This window comes from Larus michahellis, chromosome 6, assembly GCF_964199755.1.
Source record: "Larus michahellis chromosome 6, bLarMic1.1, whole genome shotgun sequence".
NCBI classification, from domain to species: Eukaryota; Metazoa; Chordata; class Aves; order Charadriiformes; family Laridae; genus Larus; species Larus michahellis.
The window spans coordinates 2,914,263-2,933,026 of NC_133901.1; the positions used below are offsets into that span (position 1 = coordinate 2,914,263).

The 18,764-nt window shown below is 40.3% G+C and overlaps 1 protein-coding gene across 4 annotated transcripts in view; it reads left to right on the forward strand.

Annotated features, from left to right (window-relative positions):
• The window catches only part of TBL1XR1 (TBL1X/Y related 1), a 117,009-nt gene that overhangs the window by 72,284 nt on the left and 25,961 nt on the right, over nucleotides 1-18,764 (forward strand). For 2 of the 4 annotated variants that reach the window (XM_074590575.1, XM_074590576.1), the window contains one exon: nucleotides 8,995-9,062. The exons of the other annotated variants lie outside the window; for them this stretch is intronic. The gene's annotated coding sequence lies outside the window, so the exon portion shown is untranslated. The remainder of the gene's footprint in view (nucleotides 1-8,994; nucleotides 9,063-18,764) is intronic. 4 annotated transcript variants of the gene reach the window in all.

The window sequence follows — 18,764 nt, forward strand, 5'->3', positions numbered from 1 at the left end:
TACGCTGCTACAGGCATGATACTGACGCTAAAGGAATCATAGTGCGGGGCTCGGAGCTTTCGGAGCCCTCCTGGCAACTGCCAGGGTCCTTCCAAAGGTGATGAGCTCTTTGTATTTTATCTCCTGCCGGTCTCCCCAAAGCTGGGTCTCCGCATGTGTTTCAGCGTAATGCACAGCCTCACGCTTCTGAAAGAAACCGTTAAGGACGGACAGACTCTCTGCAGCAAGCTTCTTGCTTCCATTTTCTTGCAGATAGCCAAAGATTTCAATTTTAAGGTGGTTTTATTTTTTTTTTTTTTTTTTTTTTCTCCCCTGGCTCTTCTGTTCTTTACTGTGCACAGTAGAGCTCTGGGCAGGGAACCAACCCCAAACAACTTGTGTTACTGATAGAGCGAGCTGTTACTGGTAGAGATAGCTGGGGAGACTGGTGTTCCAGGCATCGCTTGGGATCCCGGCCGTTTCAAGAAGCTCTTGAGGTTCAGTTATTCTCCATTGCTAAAATGCAGCTGGAAGGGTTTGCCCAGTTCCCAGTGGTCTGAGGAGGAGCTGGCACCACCACAGCACCCGCCTGCTCCCGTGATGAGAGCTGTAGATGAAGGCAGATGATGAGGCCCACGTTTAAACTCCGCAGGACGCTTGAAGCCTGGTATTTCTTGTTTCACAGGTGGCTTGAGATGTGTTGGGAGCGACTGTCAGTGGTTTGTTTTGCACTTTTTGTACTTGGTTCTCTCTTCAGTTCCACGTGACTTGGGAAATACTGTGTCTCTGCATGTGCTTATTTCATATTGTCCTATTTGTAACGTAATCCTGTTGGTTTCACTGTAGTCACGAGAATCCGCCACAAGGTGCACACTTCATCTGCCAAGATTTATAGACAAATTTTAAGATTCTGTAGTAGTTTAAAAGAAAATCTCTAATATGTTAAAAACTTACAAAAATTCTCTTGCATTTCAAGTGGCAACGTCAGTGTTTTCTCCTCTGCTAAGAAGTGTATCTGCATCCAGGCAATCCTGCTTGTCCTTGTAATATTTACGTGCTAATCTTTTCTATCAAAAATAGTCAACTGTATTTGTCAAAGTACTAAAATAGCAGGTCGCAACACTTAAAGCATCTTAAAAATTACCTGTATGCCAGTCCTGGTACCGCAGGGAAAGCGTCTGTTAAATAGCGTGCTCTGGGAACATGAAGCAATGATTCCTGTGCAAAGTTCTCGTGTTTTGAACTGCTGCCGATTTACCCACAAATTCGAGGAGCTTCCAACGCCCCTGAAGGATTGAAGGCAAGGGCAAGAGACAGTTGCATGTGTTGGAAGTAAACAAGTTAAATTCATGAATAACTGTCACACCTACATAGGTGTTGAGGTACAGGGCTTTTTAATAACTGGGTTTCTTGTTGGTTTCGATGTATAGACTTGGAATATGTTCTTCCATCTAAATGAGGTTTTATTTTTTCACCTTTTTTCCTTGAGCCTGTCTCATGTTCCATAAGTATCTCAATATGTGCTTCTTTGGTGTTTACGCATGTGTAGGCATTTTCCTACACAAATATGTAACTTGCTGAATAGCACCAAAAATCAGTGTTCTTTTGCAAACGTTTTTTAATCTCGTATTATTAAAGGCCCATCAAGTCTGAGAATTAAGTAATGCAACTTTCCGCAAACGTGCATATTTTTCAGTGTAATTGGGAGATGTTTTGGATTACTGTCTTTAGGCCCGTACAGCCAAGAAAGCAATTATCGGCATGGTTAGAAAGCGATAGTGTGCATTAGTCAGATTATAACAAGATTCCGATAATGTAGGATTGCTGCACGACAAATTAGTTTGTATAGATTTTGACAGTTGTTGCCTTTAATAAACTAAATTATTAAGCAATATACAGCTGCAATACTTCCAAAATTGGAGAAAAATAGACTCTTATTTCCTCGTCAAAAGCTTTTCCGTAGAGGAGGACCGGGGGCGTTGGTAAGCCTGGTTTGAGTTGTTTTGTTGACTTTGTGAATCCATCTGTCCCGAGATGATTATTTTTTTTTTGTCTCCGTAAGTAGATGATACACAAACTACAAGAGCTACTTTAAAGACTTTGTCAGGCACCTTTTTTTTTTTTTGTTGTTGTTCTGATGTTAGTCCTGCTGGATGCATTCACAGTCTTTTGGGCTGTCATTTAATATAGTAAGGTTTGGGGTTTTTTTAATGTAATTTATGCATAAATGGTGACTAGATTAATGCTGTCTGTTTATTTTCACTGCAAGCCTGAGCCAAGAACTTAACTCGAATCTCCTGAGAGAGTGCAAGAGCGATCTGTGTTGTAACTCCATATACCTATTGAATTGCAACTCTGCAATCCAAGAACCTGTCTCTGCCTCTAGTAAAGTGTTACTACGATGCTATAAAATAAAGCAAAATTGCCTAAATTCTAGAAATCAGGCTATTTACTCAGTGGCTTTATTATGCTTTCACATCCTGAGCTATCTTCCAGCTGCAGGGTTGACAACCACTGTGGCTGCCACATGACGTTTGTATCTACATTGGCAAGTCTCTATTTTAGTGATACGGACTTTAATTAGATATGACGTAATTATGATATAACCGGCTTTCAGTCCAATTTGGGACCAAATCCCACTGTTTTTCCAAGCATGCCCAAGGAAATGAAAGCCCAGTTTGAGGTGTGTGCTCCATCCCAGAAGTCCCACTTGATATTTATTTGAAAGGAGCTGATGTTCCTGCAAGACACGGTCAGTGCCCGGTGGTTTGCCTCTTCCCTTCTCATGGTCCAAGAGCGACGAGGACAGACCTGATTTCCGAGCGTCTGTGGCTGTTGTTGCTTGCTGTGTTTCAGCTCTTCTCCTGGGAGAACGTGGTGGCACTGAATTAATGGGGGTAAAGGAAAAGATGAAGGTCGCTTGTTTTCCGTATTTTGGATGTGGATGAACCTCCGGTCGTGAAGTCAAAGGCATGTAAAGTATGTAGCAGCCTTCTGCTCTGGGAATGGTGACAGCGATGATGTTGGTTGCCATAAGATAAGCTGCTATAGGTTCTGTGTAGAATGGCAAGGAAAAAAAATAAAATTACTTACTAAATTTTAAAATGGTAAAACTGAGGATTTTCAGGAATGAGGAATAAGACCAGCTTTAACCATTGCTTTTGAGTGGCTTACATTTTGAAGGCTGTTTTTTCAGGAAAAAGAGATGCAAGCTCCAGAGATCATTTTTAATGAGCATGCAAAGTAGTGCCTGTAGCATTTGCGACAGCAGTCGTGAAACAATACTAGCGGAGGCAACCTTTCAAAAATGAAATCCTTCTGCCCTTCAGTTTGGTAAAAACCATCCCTGTGTTTGATTTTTTTTCACTGAGAAGGTACATATAAAACCTAAAGGCTTTAAGCCAAGCAGTTTGAACTGTGATCGGGCCAAAGAACTGGAATATCTCTCAAATAGAAGGAATGGGAATTTCAGTGCCTTGTTTCCAAAATAGTCGGACCAAGTAACTTTATAGAAACATATAGGAGTAGTGTCCTGTGGCAGACAGTACATAAACAATGTATGAAAAACAGCAATATGCATTGGCTCCTTGGAGGTATGCTACAAAATACTAAAGGGAAAAAAAGGAAGAAAAAAAAAAAAGCCTGTCTTCCATCCATGAAGCATAATGGGATGATAGGAAATGCAGGTCGCTGTGGTCCAGTTCTTTAACTCCTTTGTTGTTTTAATTTAGTGTTTCAAAGACATGTCCCAAGTGAAGAATGCACAACACAATAAAGCTCAAAAACTCATCTGCTCAATAAACGCACCGGTCAAAGCTCCTATGGATGTACATGCTGCTTCTTCCTTGGTGTGCCCTCAGCAGCTGCTCAAATATAAGACTTTTTGAGCACCACCAGGACTTCTTAAATCGTTAAAAAGATGAATTATGGAAATGTGACAGTGGATAAGGGAGAGAAGAAAAGATGCGCGTTCACTTGCAACGTTGCCTTGAGTTAGTCAAAGCAGAACATTAGCGTTTTACAGATAAAAATCTTAAAATTCATAGTTTCATTTTCAGAATGTGGAATAATTGTTTTGCTAACAGGTAATGTTTAATAGTACAGTTAGACGTGAAGATGCAACACCACTGAAGCTTTGTGTGTCTGTGGCGTTATAATCCATGTCTGGTTGTCATCTGCTGGGGGAGCTTTATGGAAAATGTTAGTTGTCTGGGCTATAAATTTATGGACTAAAATTTTCCTTTTTTTTTTTTTTTTTTTTCACTTAAGTATGGTTATGGCCCAAAGATTTTTAAGGTTTTGTAATGCTCAAACTTCCCTGCATACATTTTTCAGTGTCCGAGTAGTCTCATTCAGTCCCTTTCGGTGGGATTAGGGCTGTTCATGGTTTTGGAGTCTTACTCTGCAATGAGTGTTTCTGTTTTCTCCTGAAATCACGATTTCTGCTATTATCAAGGAAATACCACTTTTATCATGTTTACTTTGGGATCATAAATTGGGTGAGTTGTGATCTTAAACTTTGCGTGCGATAAATGATTTCTTGTCAGTTTATCTTCTGATGCTGTGTTTGGCTGTACAGTGTGTAAACTGCTGGATTATGACAAAATATTTAGCAATCGGTACAGTCCTACTGGAAAATTAAACAGGTTTGCTTAAGTTTTGCAGAACGATGTGAATTTTTCAACCCAAGACTTTGCTTTTGTCTAAGCTGCCTCTTTTGTTAGTTGGGTTTTTCTCTCAGGTGTGGCAAAAAGGGACATTTGCAGAGGAAAAAATGGAAAAGTAAATCTTGTTTTTGTAGATGAACCAGCCCTTAACGTATTACTTGGGTTTCAGTTTCTCTGCTGGTGACATTTGTTGGTTGGATGGTCTTTGAAATCGAGGGATTAGTGGGACTAAATGGTAACGAGCAGATCAAATATCTCAGTGCTAAGATTTGGGTTTATGCAAATGGAGGGAGAAGCAGGCAGAAATTATGCTGTGCTCATAGGCCAGACTAAAAATAAGGTTTTATTCCTGCAGTGGGCTCTCTGAAGATCTCTGCCATCTCATGCATTGCCTCAGGTTCAAGAGAGAGACTTACATTTTTATTTAATGTCAGATTATACCGAATTCTTTTTCTGCACGCACGCATTTCATCGCCTTACTAGCAGCCTTTGCTATAGTCATACAGAAAGAAAACGACAGCAAATACTATTAACAGGTGGTGTGGCGGGGAAGCCAGCAGTAAACAATACTTCCTAAAAGTAGATCGTTTCTCTCTCCCTGATGGGCCACATCCAATTTATGCCATGCACATCAGTACTTTTTATATGCACATAATTTACTTTTTTGTCTTTTTTCCCTAAGTATACATGATTTAATATCAAAACAAGCAAGTACCCTAGACAGTCATTCAAAAAAGAAATGCTACTGGTTTGTTAAAAAAAAATCCATTTTTGATTATTTTTTAAAAAAATTGCATTGACTTAAGAAGTCCCAATCTACTAGTAGTAAGGATTTCAATTTCATGTTATGGAAGAGAAGAACCTGTAATGAAAATTGCTACCCACGAGCTTAGGAGGGTTGCAAGCAAAGCTATCATTTTAAGAGATTGAGTCAGTCTAGTTCGGTTAGCTCTGTTCCTTTAATTTCAAGAAATACAAGGTGCAGTCTGCCTTGTGTTTCTTTCAGTTAGCAAAATGAAAGAGGTTGTGGAAAATACCTGTGAAATGGGTCAATAGGGCTCGGTGCTGATCAAGGTGAATCCAGGGTGGCCTCGTCGGGTACCCATCCTCCAGCTTCAGCAGTACTAACCAGCTACTTCCAGAAAGAGCGTGACATTTTCACAGAATCTTTTTAAATTCACCATTTCTGTTGCCAAAACAAGGGCAGTATCTTTACATGTGGCATCATCACGTGCATCGGTGGTAGTGTGATAAAATTCCTGCCCTGTAATTAATTTTGAAATGGGGAAGTAATGTGTATTTTTGTATGTGGTTTTTAAATGCATAGATATTTTAAGCTGCAGTGGGAAAGATTTCATGCCACGATGCACAAATTCTTACAGAGTTTGAGCATTTTAGTAACAGATACAGTCATTAAGCTTGCCAGTTAGCGTCATGTAAAATGTTGGGTTCTCAAAATCATCCACGTTTTCGCAGTGTTTTCTCTTCTTGTCCTTTCCCTGAGGCCGCTAAATCTCTTTAGCCCTTCCCCTCCTCGTCCAACTCTTATTTTTTTCTTTAATGAGACTGTAGCTTTGCGGTTTGATTCTTTTTAGATTCTCTGAAATACATGCAGGTAGGCATCTCGTAAGAAAGAAAACTAAAAGACTAAGCATGTAACTAGGAAGCAATCCATGGCATTATTGCAGAAAGAAAGTGTGAAGAGCGGATAGAGTATGGGAAGTTCTACCCTGGGATTGTAGGGAGCACCCTGTGATGTGCTTCATTTCATCACGTCGCTTGGTAGGAATATAATTAAATGTGAAGCTTTTATCCTATGTGCTACAAATTCTGTTCACGTTGCTAACTTATATAGAAAAAAAAATAGTAAAGGGAACATATCTCTCTATGTAACGTGTAAGTCTTTGCAGCACATGCAATAAATTTTAGTCTTATTTATTAATTTTGAAACTGGATAAAAGTGTTTCCAAGATAAATATAATTTAGGGGATACTCTGATGTTCACACTGTGTGATGCAAGTGGCTGCAGAAGTAGCTGGTTCCTAGGATCCACCTGAAAAATTACTTTTGCACTTAGTCATTCTTAAAAGAGCTGTCAAGTTGGGCCACACATTTCATTCTTGCCCTGCGCCCCTCAGCCCTCTCCGTCCCATGGCAAATGAGTTACCTGTACATGGGTTTTCTGCTTGTTGCAGGGAGGCTGACACAATGCTGAATTTCTGGTGTTCTGTGTATGTTGTGTGTTTGTGTACGATCTGTTGGGAATTGTGGAGAGGAAAGGAATTCCTCTTAAAGCAGCTTCTGCTGAGGGAGTGACGGTACGCTGCTCTCCCGGGCCGTTCTCCTGTGTGGCATCATTTTGGGGGGTAATATCAGTTATTTACTTGAGACAGTTCACTCTAAATGAATGAAAAATACTTAATATAAACATAAAACGCACAAAGTTCAAAGCATATAAGTGTTGAAACTTAATGGCTCCCTCCTGTTTGTTTAGCCAGCAGGATCAGCATCCCCTTTTAACGACCTTTTGCGCTATCAGTCATCTTGGAGTTAAAATTTTATAAGTGTTTTAAACTTTGCTTCTGATTATTTATTTTTTTTCAAATTACATTTTAGCAATACAGTGATATATACAATTAGGTTTGCAGAAATGATCAAGGCAGTACATAATAGCTCAGGAGAGAATTAAAATTTCATTAATACACGGTCAGGACCTTTTCACTTCTCTTGTGAGCTGCTCTCGGTAAGTGTTGCTCCAGAGAAGGACCAAGATGCTTTTCAAATCCAGGGTGGTGGCACTGGAGTATTTTTCATAGAAACGTAGTAATGAATTAACTAACTTTTTTGTTATGAAGCAGCTGGTGATCTCTAAGTGATGCTTTGTAGTATTTACTGCTCACACCTCTAGGTCACAGTACCTTATATCTTCTTACTCCAAAAGGGAGAACCGTTAATATGTAAATATTAATTAAATATTAATGAAATAGTAATCAAACAGTTTCCCTACCCGTGGAGGAGCATAGTGCCATCAGTGTTCATCGCATCCTCCCTTCTCTCGCCCGGGGCCCTGCCCGTGCTGTTGGAGCCTGATGCCCCCTTGGCCGCCCCGGGCTCTGCGGAAAAGAGGGAGGAGACGTTTATTTGAATCTCTTGGGAATTTAAGCACGGAAAATGATCGCTGACCAAAATATTCTGTAGTTCCTCAATCAAAACAAGGAAAAAAAAAATATTTTCAAGTCTTATTCAGCTTAGTAACAGACTAAATAGCGGAGGGTTTCTTGGAGGTCAGTGATTATTTTTAAGATGGAAAGTCTGAAATGCTACGTGCTGTTTAAGGCATGTGTTGCCTTCCTTGGATTTAGTCCTTGTTTTGAGGAGGTCTTTGGGAAGTTTCAGTGTTATTTGTAATGTATTTGGTGAGCCTTTGTGGCTGGAGTTTAGTATTTAAAAATAGTTTGCTCTTTTCCTGATCCTCTTCCACTTAGGGCAGGGTTAGCTGGTTTACGATTAAGTATGTCCTGCCTCAAAAAGCATTTTTTGGGTATGTGAACACTTTTCTTGCAGTGCACACACAGTGTTTCTGCGTTCTTACCTTCAAACCTTTCTCTTTAATCCCTTGGTTTATGTAAAATTACTCTCTAATGATTTAATCTGTACTGAATATCGGTGGTAGCAACCACTGTATTATACAAGTGTAGGATCGGTAATTGTTCTGATCACAGGCGCGTAACGTTCTTAACTCCTAGGGAGTGTTTAAGGTTTGGGGAAATTTACTCCACAAAGGTATTTTAGGGATTCTTTCGTATAACATGTTCTTTTTAATTTGTTGGTATTAAATTCAGATCCAAAATGCTCAATTTTGAGAACACAGGCTGGTTTGATCACGGCCTTGTGTTCCCTGTTTTTTATCTTACTTTTGAGTCATTTTAGTTGTATGCTTTAGCTAACACTAAAATAAGCTACCGCGTCAATACTCAGCCATTTGTAAACTTTAATCTGGATTCTCATAAAGTTCCCTTTTGTCAATAAGAGCAACCAAAAAGAACAGAAACTCCATTAAAGCTAATGCTCTATTCAGTGCTGGGGTTTTGTTTTCAACTAAGAGAGCGAGAAGAGAGTTGAAACTGTGCCTGTAATTTTTAAAACTTATTCCATGTAAGTAATCAAAAGGTGGTCTTTAATTTTTGTTTGGTTATTTTCTTATCTAAGCATATATTGTAATCAGTAGGAAACTGAATGTTGTTTTAATGCTTTCAGTAAAAGACTGGTAGAAAAACAGCTTTTATCCTTTTTTCGTCCTTTAAAATCAATATTGATAGAAACTATCATAATATGGTTTGTGTTACAGGTGGTGTAATACCAAGGGCTGTACTGCTGCCACATCTCAATTTTGTGGGGTTTCAGAGAGTAGTTCTGGTAAGGACACTCAATGATTTATCTATTTTATTTTTTTTTTGTCATAAAAGTGGAGTGAGAGTTTGGTACGATTTAGTATTAGTAATTGCAATGACGTGCGTTTACAGTGTTTGTTAGGTATCGGGTTCTGCAGCCCGCTGAATCTTTACATTAAGTGTTATTTTAGTCAATGGTCTTTAACAGCTCCTTTTGGAGCTGTTGTTGTCTCACGTGTAAATCCATATCCATTTCACTGAGAGTTGTTATGATATAACACCAAATAGCAGCATGGAAATATTAATAAATAGACCTTTTAACAAAACACCTTGGAAAAACTGTATTGTCTACTTGAAACGTGGAGCCACGATTGCCTTAGAGTGTATCATTTTTTAAAAATGGGGGAAAAGTTACTATGTTTTGATTATAGAATGTTTTTCTTTCAAGTACCGAAGTCTTGGCTTCCTAAAGAGAAATATGAATTTGTGGTTCAGAGGGCAAATATCCAGACCGTGAGCTGTTACTAGTCTCCTCTTCTTATATGTAATGTATAGTCACCATTTTGCAATTGTTTTCTTTAAATGTATGCAACGGCATGTGTGCAATTTCTTTTGATTTTTGCGTACTTTCCTTAAACTTTTTTTCTTACCTGTTCTCCGTGGCTAGAGTTACAAGGCAGCAGAGATTACCTTACTTTCTCTAATAAAGGGAAAATTCATTCCGAACCAGCCTACCACCAGCCATGCTTAAGTGCTGTGCAAGAGCACAATTGAGTATTTGTTCTTCCCCAGCAGATAACTGATACCACATTTATATCTGTAGAATTTTTAATATATGCTGTAATTTAACAAATGTCTTGTGGGTGTAGCAGATGTCTTTTCTTCCCCCCCCCTCTTTTTTTTTTTTTAATAAAAAAAACGTCACAATCCCTTGAAGTTTTTAGCAAGCTCTATTTGTGTACTATTTTAGGTCTATAGAGGGCACTCAAAGCCAGAGGGAGTTTGTTTTAACAAACTTTATCTTGCAAGGAGACGCGCACAAGGTAGAGAAGGATATCGCCAACTGTTCTTTATGGCCTTGCTCTTGCAGGGAACTCTTGTGCTGGCTCTGCTCCAACAAATCACTTAAGCGATTGAAGTCAGTGGGTCTAGAATATGTTTAAATATTCTTCTGGATTGATCTGGATCTACATATACTTTCACAAGCTCTTTTTATTTTTTTCTTCTGTTTTCTAAAAAACAAGGTGAGGTACACAAGAACTTCTTAATGGGATTCTTCAGTCAACTTAAGAACCTTAAGATCTTTTTGTGTTGGAGATACGGGGGGGAGCTTGCTTGGGAAGGCTCTGGAGGCTGATAAAATAGGGAAGCAAAAGGATACTGTTTGAAGCTGCAAGTGAATTGGTGTAAAGACTGAAGCCATTTTCCCTGCTGTCATTGCATTAGAATCATAGAATTGTCTAGGTTGGAAAAAACGTTTAAGATCACTGAGTCCAACCATCAACCTAATTGTGACAAATCCACCACTAACCCATGTCCCTCAGCACCACGTCTGCCCGGCTTTTAAATACCTCCAGGGATGGTGGTTCCACCACTGCCCTGGGCAGCCTGGTCCAATGCTTGATAACCTTTTCCGTGAAGAAAGTTTTTCTAATATCTAGTCTAACCCTCCCCTGGCGCAACTTGAGGCCGTTTCCTCTTGTGCCATGGCCTGTTCCCTGGGAGAAGAGCCCGACCCCCCCTGGCTACCCCCTCCTTTCAGGGAGCTGTAGAGAGCGAGAAGGTCTCCCCTCAGCCTCCTCTTCTCCAGGCTGAACACCCCCAGGTCCCTCAGCCTCTCCTCATCAGACTTGTTCGAGATCGGTCTATCTAAAATACTTGGGTGTGGTACAATTCACACTGAACGGTTTCCAGCCCTACAGGTACATAACACTTCGAGCACTCACAAATAATGCCTGTAGACTTGCATTAGAGTTTCTTAATCTTGGAGAGGGAGAAAATAGGCTTTCAGACTGATACGAGAGAAATGGCACTGTGAAGTTTTGAGTAGCATCACTCAAGAATCTTAAGCGGCAATTCTGCAAAGTAAAGACATCACAGCTTTATAAATATTGTAAGAAAAGAAAGATGATGGGAGCTCTTTGGAGTCTGAGAAATACTGAAAATTTTTCAAAATGTTGTGAGCAATTTGTGCGGTACTTATTAAAGTATAATGTCATCTGCAGAAGTCAGGGACTTCTCTCTCTCTCTCTCATCTCTTTATTTTCAAATAATGCTCCTGTTACTGGAAGTGGGTGAGCAGAATTTTTCAGGCGTGGAACCTGTTATTCCGGTGTTTGAGGTAAAGATAACCTTTCTTTTTTTTGAAGAGCCATCCTGTCTAATTTCTTTAAATCTGAACTAGCAGCAGTAGTTACTGTGATCGCTTAATTCTGCAGAAGACAGAGGTCATTTGTGGGACAGTTTGAGGAGCATTTCAGTGCAGCTGCCTATGTAATGGTAGCCCGCAGTTACAAGACATGATGTATTCCCATCTCTGCCGATGTTTTAACTTGACTAAGCAAAACTGTTTTCTCTACACAAAGCTATCGTCAGGTTGCCAACTGCGCCAGTAGAGGAGACTCTTTAATCCACAACAGCACTTCCTAATGGAGGGAGGGGGATCCTTATCGGCCAGATGATGTGTCTCTGGGTTCTCAATAGTTTGCTTCAAAGGGGATTAATTCAAAAATTAGTGAGAACAGATGCCTGATGTTGGCCTAAGCAGTCAGAAAGAAGAGGAAATGTCCTGGGTTTGAACTTTTTATCTTAATTGGATCCTTTCTGACTTTCAGCCTATTTGATAAGAGTTTCTTCAGTAGACTCTCCTGCTTCCACTGTACAAAGCCAACTGTTTTAAATTTTAAGGTTTTTATGTGTGGCAGGGGCACTCATGCAAGCATTTGCATAGAGCTTTTGAAGGATGCTTCCCTCACAAAACAAAACCTTTATATACCACAGGCTGCTTTGGTATAGCTTTTTTTTATATCCTGTGTGCTATACAGAAAAGCAAAAATAGTGTTCTTTTAAACCATCTTGGAAGATTTTTTTTGAAACTCATTGCCTGTCCCTCTACAGGTGTGTTCTGGTTCCTTGTATGAGCCAGACCCTCTGTACGGTGCCAAATTAGCAAGAAGAACATTTGGTACACTTCTTTAATCTTCTAAGCTCAACAATGCAATTGTTTCTACAGATACAGGTGACTTTACAAGGTGTAGGAGCCACCTGGGGCTGCGTTGCGGCAGACATGTTCATCGGATCTCTGGGAATTTTTCTTTCAATGTAGTACAAATATGCCTCTAGACTTAAACACTCATGAAGTATCAGAACTTGGCATTCATTCAAAGTTGTCCTTAGTCTAGGATAATTTGAGTTAGGTAAAATATTCTATTTTCAACAGACAAGGAAAGAAGCTTGTTTTTTATTTTTTCAGGGCGTTTTGTAGAAGAAAAGACTGCTCTTGATGATTCAGACATTGGAACCGCTCCCAGTAAAAAAGAAAAAAAGATATATTGCAGGGTATGGAAAATCTGGTCAAGGATGATGACTGTATTGCATGTCTTTTCTATGTATTAGAGGCATGTCACCTCAGCAGATACACTATTCTTAATATTCTGCCAAAAGACCTTTGATATAGCGTCATTTAGAGAAAAAATAAGCAGATGCTGAAGGCAGGAACGGGGACCAACTTTATGTCTAGACAACCTTCGGAGGCATGAGTGAGGTTTTCATGAAGTGTATATACTTGAAGGGAAAAATCAATACTATTTCTTACGGAAATTCGGGTATAGCTAATATAGATGGAGACATTCTCTGCCAAAATGCACGGCACTAAGGCCTAGACAGTATGGTTTTTGCTTGTGACAATTTACGCAGTCAAACTTTGCCGTGTGGTACAGAGTAGGATGTAGAGATGCGTAGACTGAATGTCTGCATTGAAGGTGGTTATTGTAGCAGAAATTGAAAATTATATAAATCAAGGAAAGAGATATTTGCAGGCTTGGAAAACAATCTGGCCCTTCTTGCGGAGTTACTGGGGGCGAGGTGTTTGTGTCAGAGCTGCCTGTGTCCTGGCAAGGGTCTCGTGTCTGCAACTCAACTTCTTGTGTATTTGAGCGTCCAGTCCCATGGTGGAAGCTGGGCCATGGGCTCTGCAAGTCAGGCCATTGCCTCCCAGTCTTTGGTTATTGCCTCGCTGCCTCCTAGACCACGCGTGGTGGAGGCGATGACAGCCCTGAGAGACCAACAATGACAGAATGGTGGCGGAGGAATGCCCAGTGGTTTATTTCAGTAAAAGTAAAGCAGTATTCTTTACTCCTTACATCTTTACCAAGATGTTGCATGCGTTGCTGTTGATTTATTTCTCTATTACTTCTTAATAGATTGCATCTGTATTGCAGATTTGTATATAGGGCAGTGAAAGAAGCAATGAGTATTTTACATTGGTCTCATGTTTTTGTTATGTTAGGTTGTAACTAGAAAATAGGACAAGTACGTTGATCGTGCTGTGTCCCAGCCTAAGACAAATGAATCGGCACGAGCTGTCTGTGGCTGCAATCGCTCGTGTTCATGAATGGCCGTGCCCAGTCCCCTTAGGAGGACTAAGATCTTGGATATTAAACTCTTCCTGTAATACTTGATTTAAAGTCAACAGATCAGAGGAGCTTTGACTCTTTGAATGCCAAAGATATCGTTTGTCAGACAGTGTTTGTTTCTTAATTTATTTCATGGGTTTTGAGAGACGCGTCAACTTGGTTTTAGGAAGTACCCAGGAAAGGCAAGTACTTCACATCCTGTTCTTTATTAGAAATCAATTCCAATAAGGCTTCTAAGTGACTTAGATGCTTCTGGAAAATTTAGCTACCTAATTTCAAAGTCCACCTGAAGTTAAGTCTTGAGGTGCTGAAGTAAGTACAGTTGGTTTCTAATGCACTTCAATGGTCCTTTTTCTAAAATAAACTTGTAAGCGTTAAATTCATTTTAATTAGTACATCTCTCTTTTCTGAGGAATGCTCTGATTTAATATTTTCTTCCTGCTAATTAATCTTTAATTAAAAAAAAAACAGCATAGGTGAAGGTGGTTTCATACTGCCCTTTTGCACTTGATCATGTTTGCATCGGTAGCTCTTTTAAGGTCAGAGACTGCAATTGCATTATTCTTGAACAAAAATGCTACAGTTCTAAGACAACTTTTAAAGACTCCAAGCTCTGGTTTGCACTTTCTAATGCTGCTGTTGCATTTGGTTTTATTTGGGGATAAAAGAAGGTGGTATCGGTGGACTGGTTACGAGGAAAGGATGTCTTGTTCCGCAGATTAGTGGTCTAAGAAGGTGGGCATAGTGGAGGAGCGTGGGAGTAGACATACCTAATGTAGATTCACATGTTGTTCTTTTTTTAACATTGAGAAGCATGTTATCTATTATTTTTGTGAAAGGTGGGGTTTGGGGTGGTTTTTTTTAAGGTCTTGAACTCCTGATGGTTATTTACTTGCAAATTCCCTCAGGCTTGTTTCAGGCTGCTTTAGTAGACGGGGCTGGACGGTGAAAATGCTTGGGTAAAGGAAAGAGCTGAGTGTTTAATCTGAAGGTAAACTTTCTTAAGCCTTCTGTAAAATTCTACATTCATGCATAATGCTGCAGTCAATCATGAGTCGCACATCTTTAAATCTTTTAGGTGAACATCTTGGGGCTAGAAAGAACTTGTCAGTTTACATTTAATTTATTCCAGGCTTTAGGTTATGATTCATGGCTGTGGAGAACTGTGAACGCTAAATACGATGAATGTTATTTAGCACATATTTTCAAGACCAAATTCTGCTGTCTGACTGCAGTTAGATTCTCAAAAAGTTTAGTATCTGGGTTAATAGGGAAAAACATGTCTAAAGCACAGTGTATTTCTACTATTAACATTCATAAGTACCAATCTACCTCTTTGCTATCAGTCCGCAGCTCATCGCTAATATTGGCCTCGACCCAAGTAGTCAGAAGTAGTCAGATTTTTTTTATTAAAAAAAGCCACAACAAAACCCTGCATTCATAGTACAATTAATTAATTGTTTTCCCTATCCAAAGGGCACTGTTTGCTTTTTCTTCATCCCAATTTAAAAAATAAATAGATCAATCTGGCCTCCTCTTTAGTAAGTAGTAGGTGCTGATGTAGTTGTGCTTGATAAACGGCCACTGAAGCTGGAGATGATATCCTTCGTTGTTAACAGTTTGTATTTTCCTGACTTGAAATTGTAATAAATTGTAGCTGAAGGATCTTCTCTGTGTCCTTTGAGGTTGTTAGGTTGTTTTTTTTCTTTTTTTTTTCACCCCTTTGTGGTATTTTCTTACAGGGGTTTTACATTTCATCCTTCATTTTTCATAAACAGTGGACTCAGAGCTGTTAGTATTCAACAAGGCGTCTGCCTCAGGAAAAAATTGGCAGCTTTCGTGCACTCACAAAGGAATTTCAGAAAAATTATTTGTTATCCCCAAACTAGATGCTGCCAGAGTACATAATTCCAAAACTTATTTTCGCATGGGAAAGGCATATAAGACTAGGTTTAACAATGGGGAAATAAGCTGGGTTTATTTGCGTTTGGAATAGATCAAACCCTCTTCACCCGCTCGGTGAACAGAGCACCTCGTTACTATCTCTCTTCTTTTCCCCCCTCATCAAACTGCATGTTTATATCCCCGACACTGCAGAAGTGATCTGCGATGCCTGATAATCCAAGATCTTTTTCTAAAGTAATGTAGGAGTTGAGGAAGGTGCTCAGTGTTCTAAATTCTTCACTCCAGCTGGGTTCATAGAGCACCCTTTCTCCTGGGTCTTCCACTGCAGAAAATGCTTCTTCTGCTCAGTTTATGTTTTTAGTATTTTTTTATGGGGCAGTTCCGTCAACTTCTACGCTGAAAATAAAGCCTGCACTCGATATTAGCTTTGTAGGTGCTTAAAAACCTGAGGTGAGGGTATTCAGGCTCCTACACCAATGGCAGGGCGAACAAGTGGATCCTTTGTTGGAAAAGGTCGTGTTGGTGTAGCTGCCTGTGTCCAGCCCAGTGTCAGTGTTTGGTTCTAGTTTGTCTTCAGTTGTTCACTGGGAAAGAAGAACCAGACCCCAAACATACAAACCTGACATTTCACAAAAAAGACGCAATCTGAAACCATGAGGCAGCGGGGGCCCCTAATGGGTGTTTCAAAACTTGGTCTCTAGCAAAATTCCTTGCAGTACAGCTGAAGGCTCTCGGATGCCGTAGGCAGGGGCCGCTCGGGTACCTACAGCCTCGCGAGTACCAGGGCACACCATAGAGGAAGATTTGGGGTCATTTTGTTTTGCTTTTGGTTTTTGGAAAAAATGTAGATGTGCAGTACGGAATGGACTTCAGCGAGGAGGTGCCCACCCAACCTCAGTTGTAGACGTCGACATGGGGCAGAGGGGTGCCAGGAGAAGATGCTGGCCGGCTCCAGCAGTATCCTGTTGTCCCGGTTTCTGCACTCGTTCGGATGCTGCTAACTCCCATCTCTGCCTTGCTTTGTTATCTGCGCAGGTATAACTCCAAAACACCTCAATTTGTTGTTGTTATGGCAGCATTAAAAAAACTTCCTAATCAAGACTGAGGGAACCCACTGCAGTAAATACACTGAAGCCAGTCAGACAAAGGCCTTTCTCCTGCAGGCACTTCAGGCGTGACTCGGGGCACAAGGCTAAACAAACAAGGACAAATAAAAAGAACAGGGCTTCGTTGGAATAGAAATCACCGTTGTTGAAGATGAATTGAATGTTTTTCAACCACCAGAGTTTATTTGTGCAAAATGTCAGCAACTCATGTGTTGTAGTGAAAAAGAAGGGAAAGAAGAACGTAGGAAAAAGAAATGACTGAAGGAAGTACAGATAAAGCCAGCGCTCACGGAAGCGGCTGGGGAGATGAATTCGGGAGTGCAGAGTTACGGGTAGGCAGCGCATGGTGAAGAGGTGAAAACCAGGGCAAATGCGTGACCACAGGCTCCAGATCATATGTCAGATCAAGAGCTGAAAGCCAGAAGACGGATCACCAGCTTGGGAAAGATAACAAGTACGGTAGAAGCTGTAAAAGGGTGGCGGTACGGGGAAATGGAAGAGGAATCTGTACACTCGTATGAAAAAATCCCCAGTCAAGATAGGGATGCTGTTGTAGGAGTGCAGAGAGATCTTTCCGCAGATGCTCGTAAGAACTACATATGCTGTTTTATTACCATGAGGTAGCGATATAAATATTTCAATCATAACAAATAGAATCCGTGCCAGGCTGCACGGTCACTAATAACCGTTCCACAATAAGATTTCCAGAAGACCAAAAAAACCCAAAACCACAGCCAGTTGAAAACTCAATAATTGCAAAAGTGTGTCCAAGCTTTAGTAGTTTTTCATTGACAAATAAGTAGCATTAGTCCAAGCTCGGAATGAATCTTTTTTTTGGTGAACCATCAGTATGCAGGGCAGCGGCAGCAGCAGCGTAGTGAAAAACTGTGTCACTGTTAGTGCACCAATATCCATCAGCTCAAGCGATTGATGTAGATGTAATCACTGTCTCTAATAGAAATAAAGTCAGGGTAATGGAACATTGTCACAGGATCAATGTCTCCTGTTTTGAAAATAAACCCCCTCAGCTTTGCCTTTGCATTTATGTACCAGCAGGCGACCACATCATTCAATTCAATTGACACGGTCCCTTAGAGCCCTGAATGATCTATTGTGGGAACATCAGGAACAACGTATTGGAAAAAATGGAATGTTCTTGATCAGACTTACAGGCCACGTTATTCGGTGGGTTTTCCAGCAGTGAAAATGAGAATAAATCAGCTGAGAGCCGAAAGTTAGCACAGTATGGAGATCTTTAACTTTGTTTAACTGTTTAATTTCTACATGTTCTTGATGAAGAAGCTTGAACCGTAGAAGTTGTGCTTATTTTCAATGGTGCATGATCTCAAATAGAAGACATTTTTTTTGACGTTGACCCTCCCCTACCTTAGTTTCAACAGAAGCTCTTCATACGTCTCATTTTGACCAACTCAAGAGCTCTTCTTAATCAGGTTTTTTTCTGTGAAATTTTTACACAGTTTGATCCAAGCGAGGATTAACGGGTGTGCTCCCACGTTCATCCATAATTAATTTTTTGCTAAGGTTTTAATGCCGCAGAGGAGGTCAGCAGTCGTATAGTTGCACGCTTAAAACTGGGTGCTCGCCGAAGAGGTATATTGCATGGGATTTTAAACAACTAGCAGGTAATGCTTCTTCCAGTTTTCATCTTTCTTGCACTGGATTCCACCAACCTACCGCTATTCTGTGGCTAGATCCAGAGATTATTAGTAGGCCGTTATTTTAGCACTTAGTAAAGCCATTTGACAATTTCACAAAGCCTTCTTGAGACAGGGTCTATGAGTTTGGTTGCCAAAGTCTTAATTTATTTAAACTAGGTATTACTGAAGGATTGTGACTCTGTCTAAAGGTACGTCCTTCTAATGGCCTCAGAATGGAAGCTCTACGGCTTGCTTGATGTTACCGCTGTTCCCGTGATGGCCCCTCCAATAAGAAAATGTTCCCTTTTGGGGGACAGACATCTCTCGCTGGAGTAATAACAACTATTTGTTGGTACTTCCCTCTCCGTTACAGTTAGATATGTTTAGCGTACAGAGCCTGGAAGATGGACTTTGCAGGTCATCT